Source organism: Garra rufa, chromosome 1 (assembly GCF_049309525.1).
Source record: "Garra rufa chromosome 1, GarRuf1.0, whole genome shotgun sequence".
Lineage (NCBI taxonomy): Eukaryota > Metazoa > Chordata > Actinopteri > Cypriniformes > Cyprinidae > Garra > Garra rufa.
The window spans coordinates 80,180,584-80,203,404 of NC_133361.1; the positions used below are offsets into that span (position 1 = coordinate 80,180,584).

At 46.7% G+C, this 22,821-nt stretch overlaps 22 non-coding genes across 22 annotated transcripts; 19 read left to right on the forward strand and 3 right to left on the reverse strand.

Moving 5' to 3' along the window:
- Positions 1-234: 234 nt before the first annotated feature.
- On the reverse strand, positions 235-306 carry trnaw-cca (transfer RNA tryptophan (anticodon CCA)). The gene has a single exon. It is a non-coding gene; the product is annotated as a tRNA-Trp (tRNA).
- Positions 307-1,475: 1,169 nt separating this feature from the next.
- Positions 1,476-1,547, reverse strand: trnaw-cca (transfer RNA tryptophan (anticodon CCA)). The gene has a single exon. It is a non-coding gene; the product is annotated as a tRNA-Trp (tRNA).
- Positions 1,548-3,531: 1,984 nt separating this feature from the next.
- trnas-gcu (transfer RNA serine (anticodon GCU)) lies at positions 3,532-3,613 on the reverse strand. Its single transcript has one exon. It is a non-coding gene; the product is annotated as a tRNA-Ser (tRNA).
- Positions 3,614-4,076: 463 nt separating this feature from the next.
- LOC141284910 (U4 spliceosomal RNA) lies at positions 4,077-4,217 on the forward strand. The gene has a single exon (XR_012338513.1). It is a non-coding gene; the product is annotated as a U4 spliceosomal RNA (small nuclear RNA).
- A 1,120-nt stretch (positions 4,218-5,337) lies between these two features.
- On the forward strand, positions 5,338-5,411 carry trnan-guu (transfer RNA asparagine (anticodon GUU)). Its single transcript has one exon. It is a non-coding gene; the product is annotated as a tRNA-Asn (tRNA).
- Positions 5,412-6,930: 1,519 nt separating this feature from the next.
- On the forward strand, positions 6,931-7,071 carry LOC141284949 (U4 spliceosomal RNA). The gene has a single exon (XR_012338519.1). It is a non-coding gene; the product is annotated as a U4 spliceosomal RNA (small nuclear RNA).
- Positions 7,072-11,409: 4,338 nt separating this feature from the next.
- On the forward strand, positions 11,410-11,483 carry trnat-agu (transfer RNA threonine (anticodon AGU)). Its single transcript has one exon. It is a non-coding gene; the product is annotated as a tRNA-Thr (tRNA).
- Positions 11,484-12,082: 599 nt separating this feature from the next.
- trnar-ucu (transfer RNA arginine (anticodon UCU)) lies at positions 12,083-12,172 on the forward strand. The gene is given in 2 exon segments: positions 12,083-12,119; positions 12,137-12,172. It is a non-coding gene; the product is annotated as a tRNA-Arg (tRNA).
- A 3,708-nt stretch (positions 12,173-15,880) lies between these two features.
- Positions 15,881-15,970, forward strand: trnar-ucu (transfer RNA arginine (anticodon UCU)). Its single transcript is given in 2 exon segments — positions 15,881-15,917; positions 15,935-15,970. It is a non-coding gene; the product is annotated as a tRNA-Arg (tRNA).
- A 155-nt stretch (positions 15,971-16,125) lies between these two features.
- trnat-ugu (transfer RNA threonine (anticodon UGU)) lies at positions 16,126-16,199 on the forward strand. The gene has a single exon. It is a non-coding gene; the product is annotated as a tRNA-Thr (tRNA).
- A 596-nt stretch (positions 16,200-16,795) lies between these two features.
- Positions 16,796-16,869, forward strand: trnat-agu (transfer RNA threonine (anticodon AGU)). The gene has a single exon. It is a non-coding gene; the product is annotated as a tRNA-Thr (tRNA).
- A 599-nt stretch (positions 16,870-17,468) lies between these two features.
- Positions 17,469-17,558, forward strand: trnar-ucu (transfer RNA arginine (anticodon UCU)). Its single transcript is given in 2 exon segments — positions 17,469-17,505; positions 17,523-17,558. It is a non-coding gene; the product is annotated as a tRNA-Arg (tRNA).
- Positions 17,559-17,713: 155 nt separating this feature from the next.
- On the forward strand, positions 17,714-17,787 carry trnat-ugu (transfer RNA threonine (anticodon UGU)). Its single transcript has one exon. It is a non-coding gene; the product is annotated as a tRNA-Thr (tRNA).
- A 596-nt stretch (positions 17,788-18,383) lies between these two features.
- On the forward strand, positions 18,384-18,457 carry trnat-agu (transfer RNA threonine (anticodon AGU)). Its single transcript has one exon. It is a non-coding gene; the product is annotated as a tRNA-Thr (tRNA).
- Positions 18,458-19,056: 599 nt separating this feature from the next.
- On the forward strand, positions 19,057-19,146 carry trnar-ucu (transfer RNA arginine (anticodon UCU)). The gene is given in 2 exon segments: positions 19,057-19,093; positions 19,111-19,146. It is a non-coding gene; the product is annotated as a tRNA-Arg (tRNA).
- A 155-nt stretch (positions 19,147-19,301) lies between these two features.
- On the forward strand, positions 19,302-19,375 carry trnat-ugu (transfer RNA threonine (anticodon UGU)). Its single transcript has one exon. It is a non-coding gene; the product is annotated as a tRNA-Thr (tRNA).
- Positions 19,376-19,971: 596 nt separating this feature from the next.
- Positions 19,972-20,045, forward strand: trnat-agu (transfer RNA threonine (anticodon AGU)). Its single transcript has one exon. It is a non-coding gene; the product is annotated as a tRNA-Thr (tRNA).
- Positions 20,046-20,644: 599 nt separating this feature from the next.
- trnar-ucu (transfer RNA arginine (anticodon UCU)) lies at positions 20,645-20,734 on the forward strand. The gene is given in 2 exon segments: positions 20,645-20,681; positions 20,699-20,734. It is a non-coding gene; the product is annotated as a tRNA-Arg (tRNA).
- A 155-nt stretch (positions 20,735-20,889) lies between these two features.
- Positions 20,890-20,963, forward strand: trnat-ugu (transfer RNA threonine (anticodon UGU)). The gene has a single exon. It is a non-coding gene; the product is annotated as a tRNA-Thr (tRNA).
- A 596-nt stretch (positions 20,964-21,559) lies between these two features.
- Positions 21,560-21,633, forward strand: trnat-agu (transfer RNA threonine (anticodon AGU)). Its single transcript has one exon. It is a non-coding gene; the product is annotated as a tRNA-Thr (tRNA).
- Positions 21,634-22,221: 588 nt separating this feature from the next.
- Positions 22,222-22,311, forward strand: trnar-ucu (transfer RNA arginine (anticodon UCU)). The gene is given in 2 exon segments: positions 22,222-22,258; positions 22,276-22,311. It is a non-coding gene; the product is annotated as a tRNA-Arg (tRNA).
- Positions 22,312-22,466: 155 nt separating this feature from the next.
- trnat-cgu (transfer RNA threonine (anticodon CGU)) lies at positions 22,467-22,540 on the forward strand. The gene has a single exon. It is a non-coding gene; the product is annotated as a tRNA-Thr (tRNA).
- The last annotated feature ends 281 nt before the right edge of the window (positions 22,541-22,821 follow it).

Consider the following 22,821-nt stretch of genomic DNA (forward strand, 5'->3'; position numbering starts at 1 on the left):
ACGTTCGTCCGAATCTCGCGGGAATTAGTGCATTCGCCTACTCATTCTCGCCTACTCTTTTATGAATACTTAAGATTCAAACATACTTATTCACTCGCCTACTGCTTTTTGCCTACTATATAGTATGGAAGTATGCGGTTTCGAACGCAGCCATAGAGAGTGGTGGGATTGGAAACCACTGCAGCACACAATGACAGGACCTCTTTTCACATTAGAAGTCAACAAGAAATCGCATGACCCCGACATGATTTGAACACGCAACCTTCTGATCTGGAGTCAGACACGCTACCTTTGCGCCACGAGGTCCTGAACCCAGAGGTGATGTATTTTGCTTAACCCCTTTGACACAGAATGCAAATCAGTAAATATACGGTGCTCAAGGAACACTCTTGATGTTGGACTTTATACTCAGGAGATAAAAAACAGATCGTCTGACCTCAAGGTGATTTGGAGCCAGACACTCTACCGTTGCACTACAAGATAGCGGAAAAATTATTTAGTGTTTCATGCTAAAGCACTTTGATAAACTATGCAAATCCGCTAGTCTTTACACTCACAAAGTCAAGAACAGTTCGCTTGACCTCAACATAATTGGAACACGCAACCTCCCGATCCGGGGTCAGGCGCACTCTGTCGCGGCCACGAGGTCGAGAAAACAAGTCGGCGTTCCTTGCTTAATTGCTTTGATTCAATTTGCAAATCAGTCACGGTAAAGGGCTGTAGACTTTATACTATGGATGTCAAGAAGAGATCAACTGATGTGATTGGAACATGCAACCGTCTGATCTGGATTCAGCCAAGCTACCGTTGTACCCCAAGACACCACAAACCTATCTGGTGTTTTCTGCTTAAGCCACCTTTTGTCATCCTGCCTTCGATAGCTCAGCTGGTAGAGTGGAGGACTGTAGATGATACATTGGCTATCCTTAGGTCACTGGTTCAATTCCGGCTCGAAGGAGTTGGCTTTTGAATTCGGCACGTAGATGTTTCCATGATTTCTTCAGAGATTGCAGGGCAAGATATGCAAAAGCAACACGTCAAGAGGCAGATCTGTCACAGTACACAATGACAGGAATGGTTATTACATGAGATCTCAGGCTTAATAAAAATAACAGGTCAAGACACAAATCTATCACAGTACACTGGTGATTTTCAATCCTGATCCTGGGGACCCCCTGCTCTGGGCTGTGTTTCCCAAAAGCGTTGCAATCCTTCATACAACGTAGACGTATTGAAACCAATAGAGTTGCAATCAACTTAAGTTTACGATGACTCTGGAAGACGCGGCCCTGCATTTTTGTCTGTCTCCTTTTTCTGACACACCCAGATGAGCTCATGGAGCTCTCTCCTAACTAGCTAATGATCTTAATCAGGTGTGTTTAATAAGGGAGACATACAGAGTGGTGGGATTGGAAACCACTGCAGCACACAACGACAGGACTTCTTTTCACATTAGAAGTCAACAAGAAATCACATGACCCCGACGTGTTTTGAACACGCAACCTTCTGATCTGGAGTCAGACGCGCTACCGTTGCGCCACGAGGTCCTGAACCCAGAGGTGATGTATTTTGCTTAACCACCTTGACACAGAATGCAAATCAGTAAATATACGGTGCTCAAGGAACATTCTTGATGTTTGACTTCATACTCAGGAGATCAAAAACAGATCGTCTGACCTCAAGGTGATTTGGGGCCAGACGCGCTACCATTGCGCCACGAGGTCCTGAACCCAGAGGTGATGTATTTTGCTTAACCGCCTTGACACAGAATGCAAATCAGTAAATATACGGTGCTCAAGGAACACTCTTGATGTTGGACTTCATACTCAGGAGATCAAAAACAGATCGTCTGACCTCAAGGTGATTTGGGGCCAGACGCGCTACCATTGCGCCACGAGGTCCTGAACCCAGAGGTGATGTATTTTGATTAACCGCCTTGACACAGAATGCAACTCAGTAAATATACGGTGCTCAAGGAACACTCTTGATGTTGGACTTTATACTCAGATCAAAAACAGATCGTCTGACCTCAAGGTGATTTGGAGCCAGACACTCTACCGTTGCACTACAAGATAGCGGAAAAATTATTTAGTGTTTCATGCTAAAGCACTTTGATAAACTATGCAAATCTGCTAGTCTTTACACTCACAAAGTCAAGAACAGTTCGCTTGACCTCAACATAATTGGAACACGCAACCTCCCGATCCGGGGTCAGGCGCACTCTGTCGCGGCCACGAGGTCGAGAAAACAAGTTGGCGTTCCTTGCTTAATTGCTTTGATTCAATTTGCAAATCAGTCACGGTAAAGGGCTGTAGACTTTATACTATGGATGTCAAGAAGAGATCAACTGATGTGATTGGAACATGCAACCGTCTGATCTGGATTCAGCCAAGCTACCGTTGTACCCCAAGACACCACAAACCTATCTGGTGTTTCCTGCTTAAGCCACCTTTTGTCATCCTGCCTTCGATAGCTCAGCTGGTAGAGGACTGTAGATGATACATTGGTTATCCTTAGGTTCGAGCCCACCCAGGGACGTGTGAAATGCCGGAGTTTTGCACGCGCGTCAGGTGTCCACTAACGCCTATGCCATTCTTAGGGTTGCGAGGCACAGCTTTCTCAGGGCGTTTATCTTGTGCACCTTCAATAAGCTGGCTTGTTTTAAAAGAACTCAGCGGCGGGCATTTGGTGAACATTTTCACCAGCTCGAGTAGTTTGCTGTGGCATGTGGATGCCTTCTTTACTGATGATCTGTCTCTGGGGCTCATCTAGTTGACATAGTATCCACTGACATTCGGCTGAAGGTGCTGATCCACCATCTGCTCTTGGTACGGACTGGAACCGGGGGACTGTAGTGACCATCAGATCGGAATACAGAATGGATCTGGTGGCTACGGTGACCTCAGAATAAGAAGAAACAGACTAATATTAATGTAGATGCAAAAGTTCCATGTTGCCACAAAGTCAATACCCAATACCCCCCCGGGATGACTTGAAATACAGTCAGCATCGGCAATTTTTGCCAGTCTCTCTGGAGGCTTGTTGAGAAAGATAGTCTTGCTTCGTTTTGTTTCCTTTTATTGGCGTGGCTGGTTGTTGGTCCTCGTCAAAGAGGTGTCCACCGATCATAGCGTGCCGGAGCCAGAAGACTCGTTGTTTTGTCAATATGTTCTCAAGACTTTGCGGCAGGTATCAATAAACTACAGCACAATCACAGCTCGCCGCTACCCATCGTAAACAGGTTGGGCCTGTCTGTTCCGGTGGGCTCTCAGTGGTGCTAAAGCATCAAATGAAGAGGATGGGATTCGAACCCACACAAACCAATGCGTGCCGAGCACAACGGGCTAGCCTTGCATCGCCTTAACCACTCGACCACCTTTCGTTTTGCGCGGTCCTTTTGTTTAACACTCCCGATTCAGACCACCAGCTCATCAGTAGAGCGCTCAGTGAACTGAACTGAGTGTGTCAGATAGGGAAGACACACAAAAATTGCAGAGTGGGGTCCCCAGGACCACTGCTAAATGTACCGAACGACGAGGATGGGATTCGAACCCACGCGTGCAGAGCACAATGGATTAGCAGTCCATCGCCTTAACCACTCGGCCACCTCGTCGCATTATGTGGCGTCTTTTATTTAGCACTCCCGATTGAGATCATCAGCTCATTAGTAGAGAACTCAAAGAACTGAACTGAGTGTGTTAGATAAGGAGGACACACAAAAAGTTCAGCATGGGGTCCCCAGGACCTAGATTATAGTCCAGTGCTAAAGGAACCGAACGACAAGGATGGGATTAGCAGTCCATCGCCTTAACCACTCGGCCTCCCCGCCCCCTTGCTGACTGAGAGAGGCCATGCTGCGGACCTTTTCAGCTGCTGCTGCTGTGCTTTCAGCAGGCTGTTTTGAGCACAGAGGGAATAGTGAATGAGCCGTCTTTTACACACCTCTAATCTGTTCCGTAGAAACACGGTGCAGCAACCCGTGCCAGGAGACTGTTTGTGCGGCAGTTTAAAGCTTGCTACCACCTTGTCGGTTCACATCCACGTAGGTGCCTGCAAAGGTCACGACCGTCGCCGGCATTCTTTCACAGAGGCAATATTGTAGCCTATGAGGTTTATCCGAGGCGCGATCATTGCTGGTTGAAAACTTTACCCAATACCCCGCCAGGATGACTTGAAATACAGTCAGCTTTGGCAATTTTTGCTAGCCTCTCTGGAGGCTTAGAGTATTGTTGAGAAAAAATAGCCTTGTTTCGTTTAGGTTTTGTTTCTCGTCGAAAAGGTGTCTGCTGATGATTGAGCGCCAGAGCCAGAAGGCTTGTTGTTTTGTAAATATGTCCTCAAGACGGGTATCATTTAACTGCAGCGCAATTACAGCTCACCGTTACCCATCGTAAACAGGTTGGGCCTGTCTGGTCCGGTGGGCTCTCAGTGGCGCTAAAGCTTCCAGTGCATGTCGAGCACAATGTATTAGCCTTCCACCGCCTTACCCGCTGGACCACCTCGTCATCTTGCGTGGTTTCTTTGTTTAACACTCCTGAACCATGTGCATGTGGATGCCTTCTTCGTCTTTTGTTTCAGCCGCCGAGGGCCTGTTTTCCACTGAGGCCCTGCGTCAAACTCCCAATGAGACACAATTGAACGTTAGTAGTAACCTCCGATTATGGCCGAATGTGGATTCTGCTCGGACGACGGGGCACCGGTACATCCTTTGTAGCTTTGGCTTGTTAGCCAAACGCTACAGCAGTTTGCCATTTCCCATGAAATCATCCTTGATTTCCTTAAGAAAGGTTCCCCAAATTGGTGGAAAATCACATCTCAACCATACGCTGTCCAAAGCATTGACCCGCCTTCACGCGGCAAAACAGAACGTGTTGTTGGCCCGCATTGCTGGGTCAAACTGCGCTTCCCAAAAACAGATTGGGTCAAAACCGACAGAAGAAAACTCTAAGCCTGCTCTAAGCCCTACCCAAGGGGAGGGCTCGACAGTCTCGCACAACGCGAGAGCCTCCGTTTCGCCTGTGTAATTTGGGGGCTGATGAAAACTGGGTCCGACCCGGTGAAGAAGCCAACGACCAGCCCGGCTAGCTCAGTCGGTAGAACATGAGACTCTTAATCTCAGAGTCGTGGGTTCGAGCCGCTCTGTTGACTCTCTTTCTTCCCAAAAGGGTGGCGGGCTCCAGCGTGCCCATTCGCCGCGCAGGCTGAGTGGATTTTGCGAGCTCCGGAAACATCTTTCAAAACAGATGTCGCTGTTAGTGCGAGCAATATTAATCCCTATCGCTAACCCTAACCCTTGCTTTTACACCGGTGATCCGGCGGCAGCACGCAACAGCGGCTGTCTCTGTGGCGCAATCGGTTAGCGCGTTCGGCTGTTAACCGAAAGGTTGGTGGTTCGAGCCCACCCAGGGACGTGTGAAATGCTGGAGTTTTGCACGCGCGTCAGGTGTCCACTAACGCCTATGCCATTCTTAGGGTTGCGAGGCACAGCTTTCTCAGGGCGTTTATCTTGTGCACCTTCAATAAGCTGGCTTGTTTTAAAAGAACTCAGCGGCGGGCATTTGGTGAACATTTTCACCAGCTCGAGTAGTTTGCTGTGGCATGTGGATGCCTTCTTTACTGATGATCTGTCTCTGGGGCTCATCTAGTTGACATAGTATCCGCTGACATTCGGCTGAAGGTGCTGATCCACCATCTGCTCTTGGTACGGACTGGAACCGGGGGACTGTAGTGACCATCAGATCGGAATACAGAATGGATCTGGTGGCTACGGTGACCTCAGAATAAGAAGAAACAGACTAATATTAATGTAGATGCAAAAGTTCCATGTTGCCACAAAGTCAATACCCAATACCCCACCGGGATGACTTGAAATACAGTCAGCATCGGCAATTTTTGCCAGTCTCTCTGGAGGCTTGTTGAGAAAGATAGTCTTGCTTCGTTTTGTTTCCTTTTATTGGCGTGGCTGGTTGTTGGTCCTCGTCAAAGAGGTGTCCACCGATCATAGCGTGCTGGAGCCAGAAGACTCGTTGTTTTGTCAATATGTTCTCAAGACTTTGCGGCAGGTATCAATAAACTACAGCACAATCACAGCTCGCCGCTACCCATCGTAAACAGGTTGGGCCTGTCTGTTCCGGTGGGCTCTCAGTGGTGCTAAAGCATCAAATGAAGAGGATGGGATTCGAACCCACACAAACCAAGGCGTGCCGAGCACAACGGGCTAGCCTTGCATCGCCTTAACCACTCGACCACCTTTCGTTTTGCGCGGTCCTTTTGTTTAACCCTCCCGATTCAGACCACCAGCTCATCAGTAGAGCGCTCAGTGAACTGAACTGAGTGTGTCAGATAGGGAAGACACACAAAAATTGCAGAGTGGGGTCCCCAGGACCGAGGATCACTGCTAAATGTACCGAACGACGAGGATGGGATTCGAACCCACGCATGCAGAGCACAATGGATTAGCAGTCCATCGCCTACGTGGCGTCTTTTATTTAGCACTCGCGATTGAGATCATCAGCTCATTAGTAGAGAACTCAAAGAACTGAACTGAGTGTGTTAGATAAGGAGGACACACAAAAAGTTCAGCATGGGGTCCCCAGGACCTAGATTATGGTCCAGTGCTAAAGGAACCGAACGACAAGGATGGGATTAGCAGTCCATCGCCTTAACCACTCGGCCTCCCCGCCCCCTTGCTGACTGAGAGAGGCCATGCTGCGGACCTTTTCAGCTGCTGCTGCTGTGCTTTCAGCAGGCTGTTTTGAGCACAGAGGGAATAGTGAATGAGCCGTCTTTTACACACCTCTAATCTGTTCCGTAGAAACACGGTGCAGCAACCCGTGCCAGGAGACTGTTTGTGCGGCAGTTTAAAGCTTGCTACCACCTTGTCGGTTCACATCCACGTAGGTGCCTGCAAAGGTCACGACCGTCGCTGGCATTCTTTCGCAGAGGCAATATTGTAGCCTATGAGGTTTATCCGAGGCGCGATCATTGCTGGTTGAAAGCTTTACCCAATACCCCGCCAGGATGACTTGAAATACAGTCAGCTTTGGCAATTTTTGCTAGCCTCTCTGGAGGCTTAGAGTATTGTTGAGAAAAAATAGCCTTGTTTCGTTTAGGTTTTGTTTCTCGTCGAAAAGGTGTCTGCTGATGATTGAGCACCAGAGCCAGAAGGCTTGTTGTTTTGTAAATATGTCCTCAAGACGGGTATCATTACACTGCAGCGCAATTACAGCTCACCGTTACCCATCGTAAACAGGTTGGGCCTGTCTGGTCCGGTGGGCTCTCAGTGGCGCTAAAGCTTCCAGTGCATGTCGAGCACAATGTATTAGCCTTCCACCGCCTTACCCGCTGGACCACCTCGTCATCTTGCGTGGTTTCTTTGTTTAACACTCCTGAACCATGTGGATGCCTTCTTCGTCTTTTGTTTCAGCCGCCGTGGGGGCCTGTTTTCCACTGAGGCCCTGCGTCAAACTCCCTATGAGACACAATCGAACGTTAGTAGTAACCTCCGATTACGACCGAATGTGGATTCTGCTCGGACGACGGGGCACCGGTACATCCTTTGTAGCTTTGGCCGGTTAGCCAAACGCTACAGCAGTTTGCCATTTCCCATGAAATCATCCTAGAATTCCTTAAGAAAGGTGCCCCAAATTGGTGGAAAATCACATCTCAACCATACGCTGTCCAAAGCATTGGAGGCAAAAATCAGACGAACGGAATATAGGATAACTTTTCAAAGTAAGTAATACATGTTTTCTACTTTCTTCCTCTCTGTTTACAATGTTCTCAATTGGTAACTCGTTACGTTTCCGTCCGTCGTTCATCCGTGTTTGGCGTTCACAAACTTTTGACTCGCGAATTGCCCATAATGAAACAGTTTAAATGAAATCTAACTTTCTAAAATCTATTTACACGTTCTTAAGTTCGATTTAAATGGGGGAAAAAACGCGTTTCAGCTGTAAGTGCAGTCATCCCTTATGACAATTTACCTTGTTTTTACTATAGTGAATCGTAGTAACCATGTTGTGTTTTTGGCTGATCGATTACAACTGTATGAACACAGTCTTACTATGAATGAAAATCTGAATGAACAGCAACAACAAAAAACGTTGTGCTTGTGTTTGTCGTCATTTACCATGGTTTTACTATAGTGAAAGTATAGTAATCATGTTTTCTTTTCATGACTTGCCTAAAATCTCACATATTAAACATAATTGTGCCTGTAATCGTACTTATTAAACTCAGTTTACCCGTTCTTTAAGTGTAAACACAGTCTTAATATAAATAATCAAGTAATTTACCATGCTTTTACTTTAGTGAAAGTGTAGTAATCATGTTTTGTTTCCATGATTAACCTATAATCTTACATATATAAAACACCATTTGCCTGTAGTTTTGCATAGTAAACACATCTATTCTATTTAAAGTTTGATTTGGATTTAAAAAATATGTGTAGTTGTAGACATTATCATTTCTAATTAACATTTAATGTGATTAACTAACAATGCACTTTATTTCACATTGTGATTAATACATGCTATATGTATTTACTATAGTAATAACAGTAAATTATGCATAATTGCCACAAGGTCATGGGTGATGGCGAGTGGATGGCCAGGTTGAGGACTTTTGCCAGCTCTGGGGTTTTGTCCTTCTGGAGGCAACAGACCAGCACCACGGCAGCAGAAGTTGTACAACCTCTGCCAGAAGGTAAAGTTACCTGTATCTCATTGTAGAATATGAATGTGTACATTATTTGTCAAACATATTTACACATGACTGTGTTTAATGTTTTTGAAAGAAGTGTCTTTTGCTCATTCAGCCTGCATTTATTTGATCCAAAATACAGAAAAAACAGCAATATAATTTGTACTGCATATTTGTATTTATTTTTTAATGAAAACTGTGATACGTTTTGCAGAATTCATTGATGAATAAAAAGTTAAAAACAACAGAATTAATTTCTTTAAAAAAAATTTTTTTGAACAGTACTGTGTATCGTTACAGAAGATTTCATATTTGATTTCTAATGCTGTTCTTAATATAACTTTTTACTGATTTCTAAAATGATTGCTAAATTTATTCAGCGTTGATGACAAAAAAAATTTAAAGTACATGTAACTGTAAATTTAAACTGTATTAACATTTTATAATATTATTAATGTTTTTTATATTTTTTATTTAATAAATGCAGGACTGATGAGCATAAGACACTTCTTTCAAAAACTTTAAAAATAGTAATGTGTCCAAACTTTTGACTGATCCTGTATTTGTGTGTTTTCTTTTATTATTATTTTTTTCATAGGAGAGCTGCTTGGTGTTGACTACCTCCTGCGTCAGACTGGACAGCCCCTGGTAGTGGACCCTGACTCAGAAGAGACAGAGAACATGCTGGAGGATGTGGATTAAGGTGAGGATGAAGAAGACGAGGGCTTCAGGGTGGACCAAACACTTGACATTACTGAGTCGAGTCTTACTGATGACCCAAGCTTCTCTCTGTCCTCCACTCAGCCTGATGCCTCCTTCACGCCAGGTGCCTCAGCATCCCCTGACGAGTCTGTGGTATGTAAATGTCTCGTTTAATGTATGTATGTAATTATGTTTTATGTAATACTGTAAAATTTCTAGGGAAAACATAATAATTTGTGCTGACCTGTTGCTTTTTGTCTGAAGTTGACAAAAAAAAAAAAAAACATCTAGAAAAATATATATATTTATTTGTTTTGGGTTTTTTGTCCCACTTCACTGTACTCATAATGTTGTTGATTTAATTTTTTTTCTTTTTGTTGTATTTTTCTCACAGGCTTTGGCTAGTGCTGGTGTTCTGGACAAAGTGGACGGCCTTGCAGAGTATCTTGTGGAGCTCAGGAATCAGCCATCTCTGGCTCTCACCAACCATCAGGTCAGTTTCTCTTCTTGACCTGTCATATGTTAACACTACCACTTGTTTTGTTTTCTCATTTGCCATGTATTATATGCTCTCTCTGCTTAGGTGAGCAATATAGTTGGCAGAACCTGCTGGATTTCGGGGGTGGAGAGCGTGAAGAGGCATACATCCACCACCACTGCCCCACGTGCCCAGTGGCCAGATTGTTGTCTCCTGATAGAGACCATTTCAAGCTCTGTGCCATCCATAAGAGTCCAAAAAAGAAAGGGGATAAAGTTTTATTTATGTGCATTGTTTTCTGCTTTCTGTTCTTTTGAACTTGCAATGAATGCACTAGTGCCATGGACATTAAGACAGTTTTATTTAATAGTATAGTTTGGTTTTCTGTTCTTTAGTACTTGCAAAACATGCACAGGACAGGAGTCATTAATATTTTAAAGTTTTATTCATTTGTATTGTTTTGTGCTTTCTGTTCTTTTCACTTGCAGTTAATGCACAAGAGCCATGGACATTGGACGGTTTTGTTTATATGTATAGTTCTGTTTTCTGTTCTTTTGCACTTGCAAATTATTATTAGGAGGTAATATTCTGTTTTCTGCACATGCAACATAACTACAAGAATAAAAATGTAAAAAAAAAAAAAAGAATAATGAATAATTGGCTTTGACTGATTGAAAAATAAAAGTTTGGTCATGATCAAATAACTCTTTTTGTTTGTCATTGTTACAGTATCATTAAACAGTTATACGCCCTTTTAAAAATTTTGATAAATTTGGGGATGATTTAATACATAAATGTACAATTTTTTGTACTGTAAGTTTTAGAACATAACTACAGCCGAAAATATATTTAAAGTGCAAAAACTTTGAATAAAATATCAATAATCAGTAATATAAATCTAATAAAATATTAATTTGTCATTTCAAAATTGATTTCATTCATTTGGACATTATTTATGTGATAATTACTGATAAATAAAACATTCAGTAAACACTTCAATGTATGGCAACACTGTAATATGAACTGGGAAGCTTGTGATCATCCTTACCCCCATATAAATGTACAGGAAAATAGAGAAAACATTTTTTTTTCAGATAATTTATTGTAAATATACACTCCAAAAACATTGCTATAAAGGACAAAGAGATAAAATTCCCTTTCACTTCTTTTCTCCTCATTTTTTCCTTTTCTCTCTCTCTTTTCTTTCTTTTTCTCTTTTCCCCCTCTTCTCCCCCCTCCTTCCTTTTCTCTCCCCCCCCCCCCCCTTAACAGACTATTGTTCCCCAGCTTCCATCATGCGCAATGTTGCAATCGGACAGCAGAAACCATTTGGAGGCCTCTTGTTCTCAGCGTAAATTGATTTAAAGAAAAGGTCAATCATATTTAAAAGGTAGCAAAACATGCCCAAGAACCAATTCAGTGAGGTATGGCAATCACTGTCTTGCATCAAGTGGAGGCAGCAGGACGTACGAAGTGTTTATTCATGCATCGTCTAAGACGCCATCCCCACAGTTAGCATGCGGGTTGGCGCCGTGGCTTAGTTGGTTAAAGCGCCTGTCTAGTAAATAGGAGATCCTGGGTTCGAATCCCAGCGGTGCCTTGCAAATGGCAGCTTGGACCTTTTTGCCCTCCCTTGGACCTGAGGCCCTTACAGTGCCTCTGCCTTTCAAACGACACTGGACACTGCCATTGTGCAGAGACCCGAGGGCCTGTCCGTCCTGCAGAGAGAGAACGCGCTCTCTTACCGTTGGACGGCCACAGACCCGGAAGGTCAGCCTGGGTTTGAATCCGAGCAATGCCTCTGGTTGCGCGCCACAATACAGCCAACGTCGTGCTTTACGGCGAATGGACGGCGAATGGAGACACATAGAAGCTCGAGGACAGCGGGCGGTTTCCCTTGCAAAACTACCCTCTCACCTGCTTTTGAAGGATAGGATCCTAGGCTAACTGGTCCCACCAAGGAGGCGCCGTGGCTTAGCTGGTCAAAGCGCATCCCACCGGTGCCTTTCCATCAGTGGCTCTCTCTGGCCTCGTTGTTGGATGGGAGATCCCGACGAGACTCTGTTTTTGAGCCATGCCTAAATTGTGCAAAGACCTGAGGACCTGTCTTTCTGCCCACACAGCGTGCCACTCAGCCGAGCTGGACAGGCACAAATCTGTAAGAAAAGGGCTCAGTGGCCCAGCCTGGCATACCTACAGGGCTCTGTGGCGCAATGGATAGCGCATTGGACTTCTAGACTGACAGATGAGGCCATTCAAAGGTTGTGGATTCGAGTCCCACCAGAGTCGTGGCTTTTGGCTTTCTTGTAACTCTCATACTGTGCAGAGTTGCCCTCAGGGAGTAGAAATTTGTAGACACTGGCTGCATCCGAAATCGCATACTTAATGAGTAGGTACTTAATTTCAATAAGTATGTACTTAACAAGCACTAAAAGAGTACCTACTCTACAGCCAAATCTCGTTGAGTATGAATGCGATCCGCCATGATGGCATTATCATGTGATCTACGACGTTAAAACAAGAGCAACAATTTAAAAGATATGAGCGACAGGTTTAATTCATCTATTTGTATATATTATCTATTTGTATAAATTATGACGTTGATCAAATTTCTGGTCTTCCAGAAGAAACAGATACCTTTTTGATTGTAGTACGTTTTTAGGCTATAACCCAGTTTAATCCTTAAAGATGTTATTTTTTATTACGAAAACCTAAAATCGTAACCACTTTAATATGTTTTTAATTTATTTATGTGCAAAATTGTTTATCCACACGCAAAACTGGCTTGAAATCTCCTTTGTTTTCCTCTTTTTATTGTGGGATTTCTCTTGTTTCATCCCCGAGGATTATAAATAACAAAAAAACAACACATGCAATTTTAATGCATATGATTAAATTAATATTACGATAATTTAAAGATATTTCATCTTTTTTTTTTCACGTGCAGAGAATCACACCCTTTACAGTTTTTTTCTGTCATTATGATTTTTTACTGATAAAACAGCCTACTATCTTTTCCTGCGGTTGTATGTACTTATAAGTTCTGCAGTGATAATAAAATAAAATAAAGGCGACAGGTGCACAGAACACAATGGCATCACGACAACCCTATAGAACGTAGCCCTCCTTGTTTGCAATGTTTGCAATATCTGCACAAAGGAGACGTCAATCAGCTGCTGGAAGATCACGTCTTTGGAGAAGACTTTTGATTTTACACTCGAAAGAATTAAGTTTTACTTAGAAATTAAAGATGACCTCGGAATGCATTGCTAGACAACACCAACACTTATGAACAATAATACTAATGAATGCTAACCACTAATTAATTATATTTTTAGTAAAATGAACTACGTGCATTTTTTAATACGCCATATGCATGACATATTCATGACTATGCAGTCAATTTGAATACATCTCAATTCTCAGTCAAGTAATGAATTAAAGCTATATTTTATTAACTGACAACAAGAAACACGAACAAATTAGCAAAAGAATGAATAAAAGTAACCTTGATGTTAAATAAATACAAGTCAAAGACACATAAAACAAAGCTTTATTCAAAGTAATTGTTCTAACAATCATGTGTTCACAGCCTGTAAATAACAACTACCATCAACAGCTGTGCCAATTCTGCAGCTTTGTTCTGATGAAGCAGCTGACCAGCGTGTCCACCTTCACCTGTCTCTGCTGTCCATCACGTCCTGTCCCTGTAACATCCTGAAAAGTTTCAAGTCACCTCTGTAATTCATGTGCTCAACACTGCATTTACACTCGCATTTTATCCAACACAAATGCTCCTCTATTTATTTATATTAATAAAAAAGATCAGTTATGTTTATTTACTATGTACATGCGTTTATTTACATTCAATTCATATAAAGTAAACAGTGTTGACAACAGTGAATTTACTGTAACAGCACACAACACTCAGATGTCTATTATGTGCTCATCTGCAATTCTTTTCGAACTTTTTCCTGTCACATATTAAATACTGTAGACATTTAGATGTATATGGTTTATGTACATTCACTTTGGAGATATACGTGTGTTTACTGGATCTCCCCTGTTTGCTATACATATAAAACATGTTTTTACAGAACAGTCACAAATATACTATACTGTTACACCTTAAGCGATTTAACAGTTTGTTCTACGCGATTGTGACACAAGGAACAGCGTAAGGTTACTCACTTTTGAAAACACCCTTGTTGCTGTTCTCCATCACGTTCGATGATGACGTAGCTATTGATCTCCCGTGGGCTTCTGGGATAGAAAAGTAGAAAAGTATCCCTCGATCGGCGCTTCAAAATCTGGGCGGGACGCAGTAGGCATCCGGGGATCTCTCGCTTACTCTTTTGTGGTTACTCTTCTCACGTGCCCATTTCGCCTACTATATAGTAGATAAGCAGGCATATTCGAACGATACTTAGGTATACGTTCGCCTGAATCTCGCGAGAAATAGTGCTTCATCCTGGTAAATCTCGCCTACTCTTTTGTGGTGTTTGAGATTTCATGCATACTTTTTCTTCACCTACTGCTTTTTGCCTACTAAATAGTATGGAAGTATGCGATTTCGGATGCAGCCATTCTCTTTTATGAGTACCAGCACCTGGCCAGCCTCTGGATGTTTTGACCCTTGGAGTAACCCTTCCGACAACTTTGCATGCGGTTTGACGCCATGGCTTAGTTGGTTAAAGTGCCTGTCTCATAAACAGGAGATCCTGGGTTCAAATCCCAGCTGTGCCTTGGACGAGTTTCCAGTCCAGCAAGCGTAAGCTTTTCAAAAGCGACCTGCAAACAGGGATAGCGAGTGGTTAATTTTGCAAACCACCCTGACTCAGTTGTCGGCAAACGCCTTAAAGCTGTCCAGCGCCCGGTCAGCCAACCCCTGGCCTATTCTCTGGAAGCCTGGATCGTCTGAGTCGCCCTCCCGGAGGGCGAACGTGCTGCCCGGCTAGTTTAGTAAACAGGAGACCCTGCGTTCGTATCCCACCGATGCCTTTGGTAGCGCGCCACAGTACAGCCGAGCTTGTGTTTACCAAAAAATGGACGGCAAATGGGGACACAGAGGAGCTTGGGTCGTGCTTTTTACCATTTTGTTAAGCCCATCATGCGCAATGTTGCAATCGGACAGCAGAAACCATTTGGAGGCCTCCTGTTCTCAGCGTAAATTGATTTAAAGAAAATGTCAATCATATTTAAAAGGTAGCAAAACATGCCCAAGAACCAATTCAGTGAGGTATGGCAATCACTGTCTTGCATTAAGTGGAGGCAGCAGGACGTACGAAGTGTTTATTCATGCATCGTCTAAGATGCCATCCCCACAATTTGCATGCAAGTTGGTTAAAGTGCCTGTCTAGTAAACAGGAGATCCTGGGTTCGAATCCCAGCGGTGCCTTGCAAATGGCAGCTTGGACCTTTTTGCCCTCCCTTGGACCTGAGGCCCTTACAGTGCCTCTGCCTTTCAAACGACACTGGACACTGCAATTGTGCAGAGACCCGAGGGCCTGTCCGTCCTGCAGAGAGAGAACGCGCTCTCTTACCGTTGGACGGCCACAGACCCGGAAGGTCAGCCTGGGTTTGAATCCGAGCAATGCCTCTGGTTGCGCGCCACAATACAGCCAACGTCGTGCTTTACGGCGAATGGACGGCGAATGGAGACACATAGAAGCTCGAGGACAGCGGGCGGTTTCCCTTGCAAAACTACCCTCTCACCTGCTTTTGAAGGATAGGATCCTAGGCTAACTGGTCCCACCAAGGAGGCACCGTGGCTTAGCTGGTCAAAGCGCATCCCAGCGGTGCCTTTCCATCAGTGGCTCTCTCTCTGGCCTCGTTGTTGGATGGGAGATCCCGACGAGACTCTGTTTTTGAGCCATGCCTAAATTGTGCAAAGACCTGAGGACCTGTCTTTGCCCACACAGCGTGCCACTCAGCCGAGCTGGACAGGCACAAATCTGTAAGAAAAAGGCTCAATGGCCCAGCCTGGCATACCTACAGGGCTCTGTGGCGCAATGGATAGCGCATTGGACTTCTAGACTGCCAGATGAGGCCATTCAAAGGTTGTGGGTTCGAGTCCCACCAGAGTCGTGGCTTTTGGCTTTCTTGTAACTCTCATGCTGTGCAGAGTTGCCCTCAGGGAGTAGAAATTTGTAGACATTCTCTTTTATGCGTACCAGCACCTGGCCAGCCTCTGGATGTTTTGACCCTTGGAGTAACCCTTCCGACAGCCTTGCATGCGGTTTGGCGCTGTGGCTTAGTTGGTTAAAGTGCCTGTATTGTAAACAGGAGATCCTGGGTTCAAATCCCAGCGGTGCCTTGGACGATTTTCCAGTCCAGCAAGCGTAAGCTTTTCAAAAGCGACCTGCAAACAGGGGTAGCGAGTGGTTAATTTTGCAAACCACCCCGACTCAGTTGTCGGCAAACGCCTTAAAGCTGTCCAGCGCCCGGTCAGCCAACCCCTGGCCTATTCTCTGGAAGCCTGGATCGTCTGAGTCGCCCTCCCGGAGGGCGAACGTGCTGCCCGGCTAGTCTAGTAAACAGGAGATCCTGCGTTCGAATCCCAGCGATGCCTTTGGTAGCGCGCCACAGTACAGCCGAGCTTGTGTTTACCAAAAAAATGGACGGCAAATGGGGACACAGAGGAGCTCGAGTCGTGCTTTTTACCATTTTGTTAAGCCCATCATGCGCAATGTTGCAATCGGACAGCAGAAACCATTTGGAGGCCTCTTGTTCTCAGCGTAAATTGATTTAAAGAAAAGGTCAATCATATTTAAAAGGTAGCAAAACATGCCCAAGATCCAATTCAGTGAGGTATGGCAATCACTGTCTTGTATCAAGTGGAGGCAGCAGGACGTACGAAGTGTTTATTCATGCATCGTCTAAGACGCCATCCCCACAGATATCATGCGGGTTGGCGCCGTGGCTTAGTTGGTTAAAGCGCCTGTCTAGTAAACAGGAGATCCTGGGTTCGAATCCCGGCGGTGCCTTGCAAATGGCAGCTTGGACCTTTTTGCCCTCCCTTGGACCTGAGGCCCTTACAGTGCCTCTGCCTTTCAAACGACACTGGACACTGCAATTGTGCAGAGACCCGAGGGCCTGTCCGTCCTGCAGAGAGAGAACGCGCTCTCTTACCGTTGGACGGCCACAGACCCGGAAGGTCAGCCTGGGTTTGAATCCGAGCAATGCCTCTGGTTGCGCGCCACAATACAGCCAACGTCGTGCTTTACGGCGAATGGACGGCGAATGGAGACACATAGAAGCTCGAGGACAGCGGGCGGTTTCCCTTGCAAAACTACCCTCTCACCTGCTTTTGAAGGATAGGATCCTAGGCTAACTGGTCCCACCAAGGAGGCACCGTGGCTTAGCTGGTCAAAGCGCATCCCAGCGGTGCCTTTCCATCAGTGGCTCTCTCTCTGGCCTCGTTGTTGGATGGGAGATCCCGACGAGACTCTGTTTTTGAGCCATGCCTAAATTGTGCAAAGACCTGAGGACCTGTCTTTGCCCACACAGCGTGCCACTCAGCCGAGCTGGACAGGCACAAATCTGTAAGAAAAAGGCTCAATGGCCCAGCCTGGCATACCTACAGGGCTCTGTGGCGCAATGGATAGCGCATTGGACTTCTAGACTGCCAGATGAGGCCATTCAAAGGTTGTGGGTTCGAGTCCCACCAGAGTCGTGGCTTTTGGCTTTCTTGTAACTCTCATACTGTGCAGAGTTGCCCTCAGGGAGTAGAAATTTGTAGACATTCTCTTTTATGCGTACCAGCACCTGGCCAGCCTCTGGATGTTTTGACCCTTGGAGTAACCCTTCCGACAGCCTTGCATGCGGTTTGGCGCTGTGGCTTAGTTGGTTAAAGTGCCTGTATTGTAAACAGGAGATCCTGGGTTCAAATCCCAGCGGTGCCTTGGACGATTTTCCAGTCCAGCAAGCGTAAGCTTTTCAAAAGCGACCTGCAAACAGGGGTAGCGAGTGGTTAATTTTGCAAACCACCCCGACTCAGTTGTCGGCAAACGCCTTAAAGCTGTCCAGCGCCCGGTCAGCCAACCCCTGGCCTATTCTCTGGAAGCCTGGATCGTCTGAGTCGCCCTCCCGGAGGGCGAACGTGCTGCCCGGCTAGTCTAGTAAACAGGAGATCCTGCGTTCGAATCCCAGCGATGCCTTTGGTAGCGCGCCACAGTACAGCCGAGCTTGTGTTTACCAAAAAAATGGACGGCAAATGGGGACACAGAGGAGCTCGAGTCGTGCTTTTTACCATTTTGTTAAGCCCATCATGCGCAATGTTGCAATCGGACAGCAGAAACCATTTGGAGGCCTCTTGTTCTCAGCGTAAATTGATTTAAAGAAAAGGTCAATCATATTTAAAAGGTAGCAAAACATGCCCAAGATCCAATTCAGTGAGGTATGGCAATCACTGTCTTGTATCAAGTGGAGGCAGCAGGACGTACGAAGTGTTTATTCATGCATCGTCTAAGACGCCATCCCCACAGTTAGCATGCGGGTTGGCGCCGTGGCTTAGTTGGTTAAAGCGCCTGTCTAGTAAACAGGAGATCCTGGGTTCGAATCCCGGCGGTGCCTTGCAAATGGCAGCTTGGACCTTTTTGCCCTCCCTTGGACCTGAGGCCCTTACAGTGCCTCTGCCTTTCAAACGACACTGGACACTGCAATTGTGCAGAGACCCGAGGGCCTGTCCGTCCTGCAGAGAGAGAACGCGCTCTCTTACCGTTGGACGGCCACAGACCCGGAAGGTCAGCCTGGGTTTGAATCCGAGCAATGCCTCTGGTTGCGCGCCACAATACAGCCAACGTCGTGCTTTACGGCGAATGGACGGCGAATGGAGACACATAGAAGCTCGAGGACAGCGGGCGGTTTCCCTTGCAAAACTACCCTCTCACCTGCTTTTGAAGGATAGGATCCTAGGCTAACTGGTCCCACCAAGGAGGCACCGTGGCTTAGCTGGTCAAAGCGCATCCCAGCGGTGCCTTTCCATCAGTGGCTCTCTCTCTGGCCTCGTTGTTGGATGGGAGATCCCGACGAGACTCTGTTTTTGAGCCATGCCTAAATTGTGCAAAGACCTGAGGACCTGTCTTTGCCCACACAGCGTGCCACTCAGCCGAGCTGGACAGGCACAAATCTGTAAGAAAAAGGCTCAATGGCCCAGCCTGGCATACCTACAGGGCTCTGTGGCGCAATGGATAGCGCATTGGACTTCTAGACTGCCAGATGAGGCCATTCAAAGGTTGTGGGCTCGAGTCCCACCAGAGTCGTGGCTTTTGGCTTTCTTGTAACTCTCATACTGTGCAGAGTTGCCCTCAGGGAGTAGAAATTTGTAGACATTCTCTTTTATGCGTACCAGCACCTGGCCAGCCTCTGGATGTTTTGACCCTTGGAGTAACCCTTCCGACAGCTTTGCATGCGGTTTGGCGCCGTGGCTTAGTTGGTTAAACTGCCTGTCTTGTAAACAGGAGATCCTGGGTTCAAATCCCAGCGGTGCCTTGGACGATTTTCCAGTCCAGCAAGCGTAAGCTTTTCAAAAGCGACCTGCAAACAGGGATAGCGAGTGGTTAATTTTGCAAACCACCCCGACTCAGTTGTCGGCAAACGCCTTAAAGCTGTCCAGCGCCCGGTCAGCCAACCCCTGGCCTATTCTCTGGAAGCCTGGATCGTCTGAGTCGCCCTCCCGGAGGGCGAACGTGCTGCCCGGCTAGTCTAGTAAACAGGAGATCCTGCGTTCGAATCCCAGCGATGCCTTTGGTAGCGCGCCACAGTACAGCCGAGCTTGTGTTTACCAAAAAAATGGACGGCAAATGGGGACACAGAGGAGCTCGAGTCGTGCTTTTTACCATTTTGTTAAGCCCATCATGCGCAATGTTGCAATCGGACAGCAGAAACCATTTGGAGGCCTCTTGTTCTCAGCGTAAATTGATTTAAAGAAAAGGTCAATCATATTTAAAAGGTAGCAAAACATGCCCAAGATCCAATTCAGTGAGGTATGGCAATCACTGTCTTGTATCAAGTGGAGGCAGCAGGACGTACGAAGTGTTTATTCATGCATCGTCTAAGACGCCATCCCCACAGTTAGCATGCGGGTTGGCGCCGTGGCTTAGTTGGTTAAAGCGCTTGTCTAGTAAACAGGAGATCCTGTGTTCGAATCCCGGCGGTGCCTTGCAAATGGCAGCTTGGACCTTTTTGCCCTCCCTTGGACCTGAGGCCCTTACAGTGCCTCTGCCTTTCAAACGACACTGGACACTGCAATTGTGCAGAGACCCGAGGGCCTGTCCGTCCTGCAGAGAGAGAACGCGCTCTCTTACCGTTGGACGGCCACAGACCCGGAAGGTCAGCCTGGGTTTGAATCCGAGCAATGCCTCTGGTTGCGCGCCACAATACAGCCAACGTCGTGCTTTACGGCGAATGGACGGCGAATGGAGACACATAGAAGCTTGAGGACAGCGGGCGGTTTCCCTTGCAAAACTACCCTCTCACCTGCTTTTGAAGGATAGGATCCTAGGCTAACTGGTCCCACCAAGGAGGCGCCGTGGCTTAGCTGGTCAAAGCGCATCCCAGCGGTGCCTTTCCATCAGTGGCTCTCTCTCTGGCCTCGTTGTTGGATGGGAGATCCCGACGAGACTCTGTTTTTGAGCCATGCCTAAATTGTGCAAAGACCTGAGGACCTGTCTTTGCCCACACAGCGTGCCACTCAGCCGAGCTGGACAGGCACAAATCTGTAAGAAAAAGGCTCAATGGCCCAGCCTGGCATACCTACAGGGCTCTGTGGCGCAATGGATAGCGCATTGGACTTCTAGACTGACAGATGAGGCCATTCAAAGGTTGTGGGTTCGAGTCCCACCAGAGTCGTGGCTTTTGGCTTTCTTGTAACTCTCATACTGTGCAGAGTTGCCCTCAGGGAGTAGAAATTTGTAGACATTCTCTTTTATGCGTACCAGCACCTGGCCAGCCTCTGGATGTTTTGACCCTTGGAGTAACCCTTCCGACAGCCTTGCATGCGGTTTGGTGCCGTGGCTTAGTTGGTTAAAGTGCCTGTCTTGTAAACAGGAGATCCTGGGTTCAAATCCCAGCGGTGCCTTGGACGATTTTCCAGTCCAGCAAGCGTAAGCTTTTCAAAAGCGACCTGCAAACAGGGATAGCGAGTGGTTAATTTTGCAAACCACCCCGACTCAGTTGTCGGCAAACGCCTTAAAGCTGTCCAGCGCCCGGTCAGCCAACCCCTGGCCTATTCTCTGGAAGCCTGGATCGTCTGAGTCGCCCTCCCGGAGGGCGAACGTGCTGCCCGGCTAGTCTAGTAAACAGGAGATCCTGCGTTCGAATCCCAGCGATGCCTTTGGTAGCGCGCCACAGTACAGCCGAGCTTGTGTTTACCAAAAAAATGGACGGCAAATGGGGACACAGAGGAGCTCGAGTCGTGCTTTTTACCATTTTGTTAAGCCCATCATGCGCAATGTTGCAATCGGACAGCAGAAACCATTTGGAGGCCTCTTGTTCTCAGCGTAAATTGATTTAAAGAAAAGGTCAATCATATTTAAAAGGTAGCAAAACATGCCCAAGAACCAATTCAGTGAGGTATGGCAATCACTGTCTTGCATCAAGTGGAGGCAGCAGGACGTACGAAGTGTTTATTCATGCATCGTCTAAGACGCCATCCCCACAGTTAACATGCGGGTTGGCGCCGTGGCTTAGTTGGTTAAAGTGCCTGTCTAGTAAACAGGAGATCCTGGGTTCGAATCCCAGCGGTGCCTTGCAAATGGCAGCTTGGACCTTTTTGCCCTCCCTTGGACCTGAGGCCCTTACAGTGCCTCTGCCTTTCAAACGACACTGGACACTGCAATTGTGCAGAGACCCGAGGGCCTGTCCGTCCTGCAGAGAGAGAACGCGCTCTCTTACCGTTGGACGGCCACAGACCCGGAAGGTCAGCCTGGGTTTGAATCCGAGCAATGCCTCTGGTTGCGCGCCACAATACAGCCAACGTCGTGCTTTACGGCGAATGGAGACACATAGAAGCTCGAGGACAGCGGGCGGTTTCCCTTGCAAAACTACCCTCTCACCTGCTTTTGAAGGATAGGATCCTAGGCTAACTGGTCCCACCAAGGAGGCGCCGTGGCTTAGCTGGTCAAAGCGCATCCCAGCGGTGCCTTTCCATCAGTGGCTCTCTCTGGCCTCGTTGTTGGATGGGAGATCCCGACGAGACTCTGTTTTTGAGCCATGCCTAAATTGTGCAAAGACCTGAGGACCTGTCTTTCTGCCAACACAGCGTCCCACTCAGCCGAGCTGGACAGGCACAAATCTGTAAGAAAAGGGCTCAGTGGCCCAGCCTGGCATACATACAGGGCTCTGTGGCGCAATGGATAGCGAATTGGACTTCTAGACTGACAGATGAGGCCATTCAAAGGTTGTGGGTTCGAGTCCCACCAGAGTCGTGGCTTTTGGCTTTCTTGTAACTCTCATACTGTGCAGAGTTGCCCTCAGGGAGTAGAAATTTGTAGACATTCTCTTTTATGCGTACCAGCACCTGGCCAGCCTCTGGATGTTTTGACCCTTGGAGTAACCCTTCCGACAGCCTTGCATGCGGTTTGGCGCCGTGGCTTAGTTGGTTAAAGTGCCTGTCTCGTAAACAGGAGATCCTGGGTTCAAATCCCAGCGGTGCCTTGGACGATTTTCCAGTCCAGCAAGCGTAAGCTTTTCAAAAGCGACCTGCAAACAGGGATAGCGAGTGGTTAATTTTGCAAACCACCCCGACTCAGTTGTCGGCAAACGCCTTAAAGCTGTCCAGCGCCCGGTCAGCCAACCCCTGGCCTATTCTCTGGAAGCCTGGATCGTCTGAGTCGCCCTCCCGGAGGGCGAACGTGCTGCCCGGCTAGTCTAGTAAACAGGAGATCCTGCGTTCGAATCCCAGCGATGCCTTTGGTAGCGCGCCACAGTACAGCCGA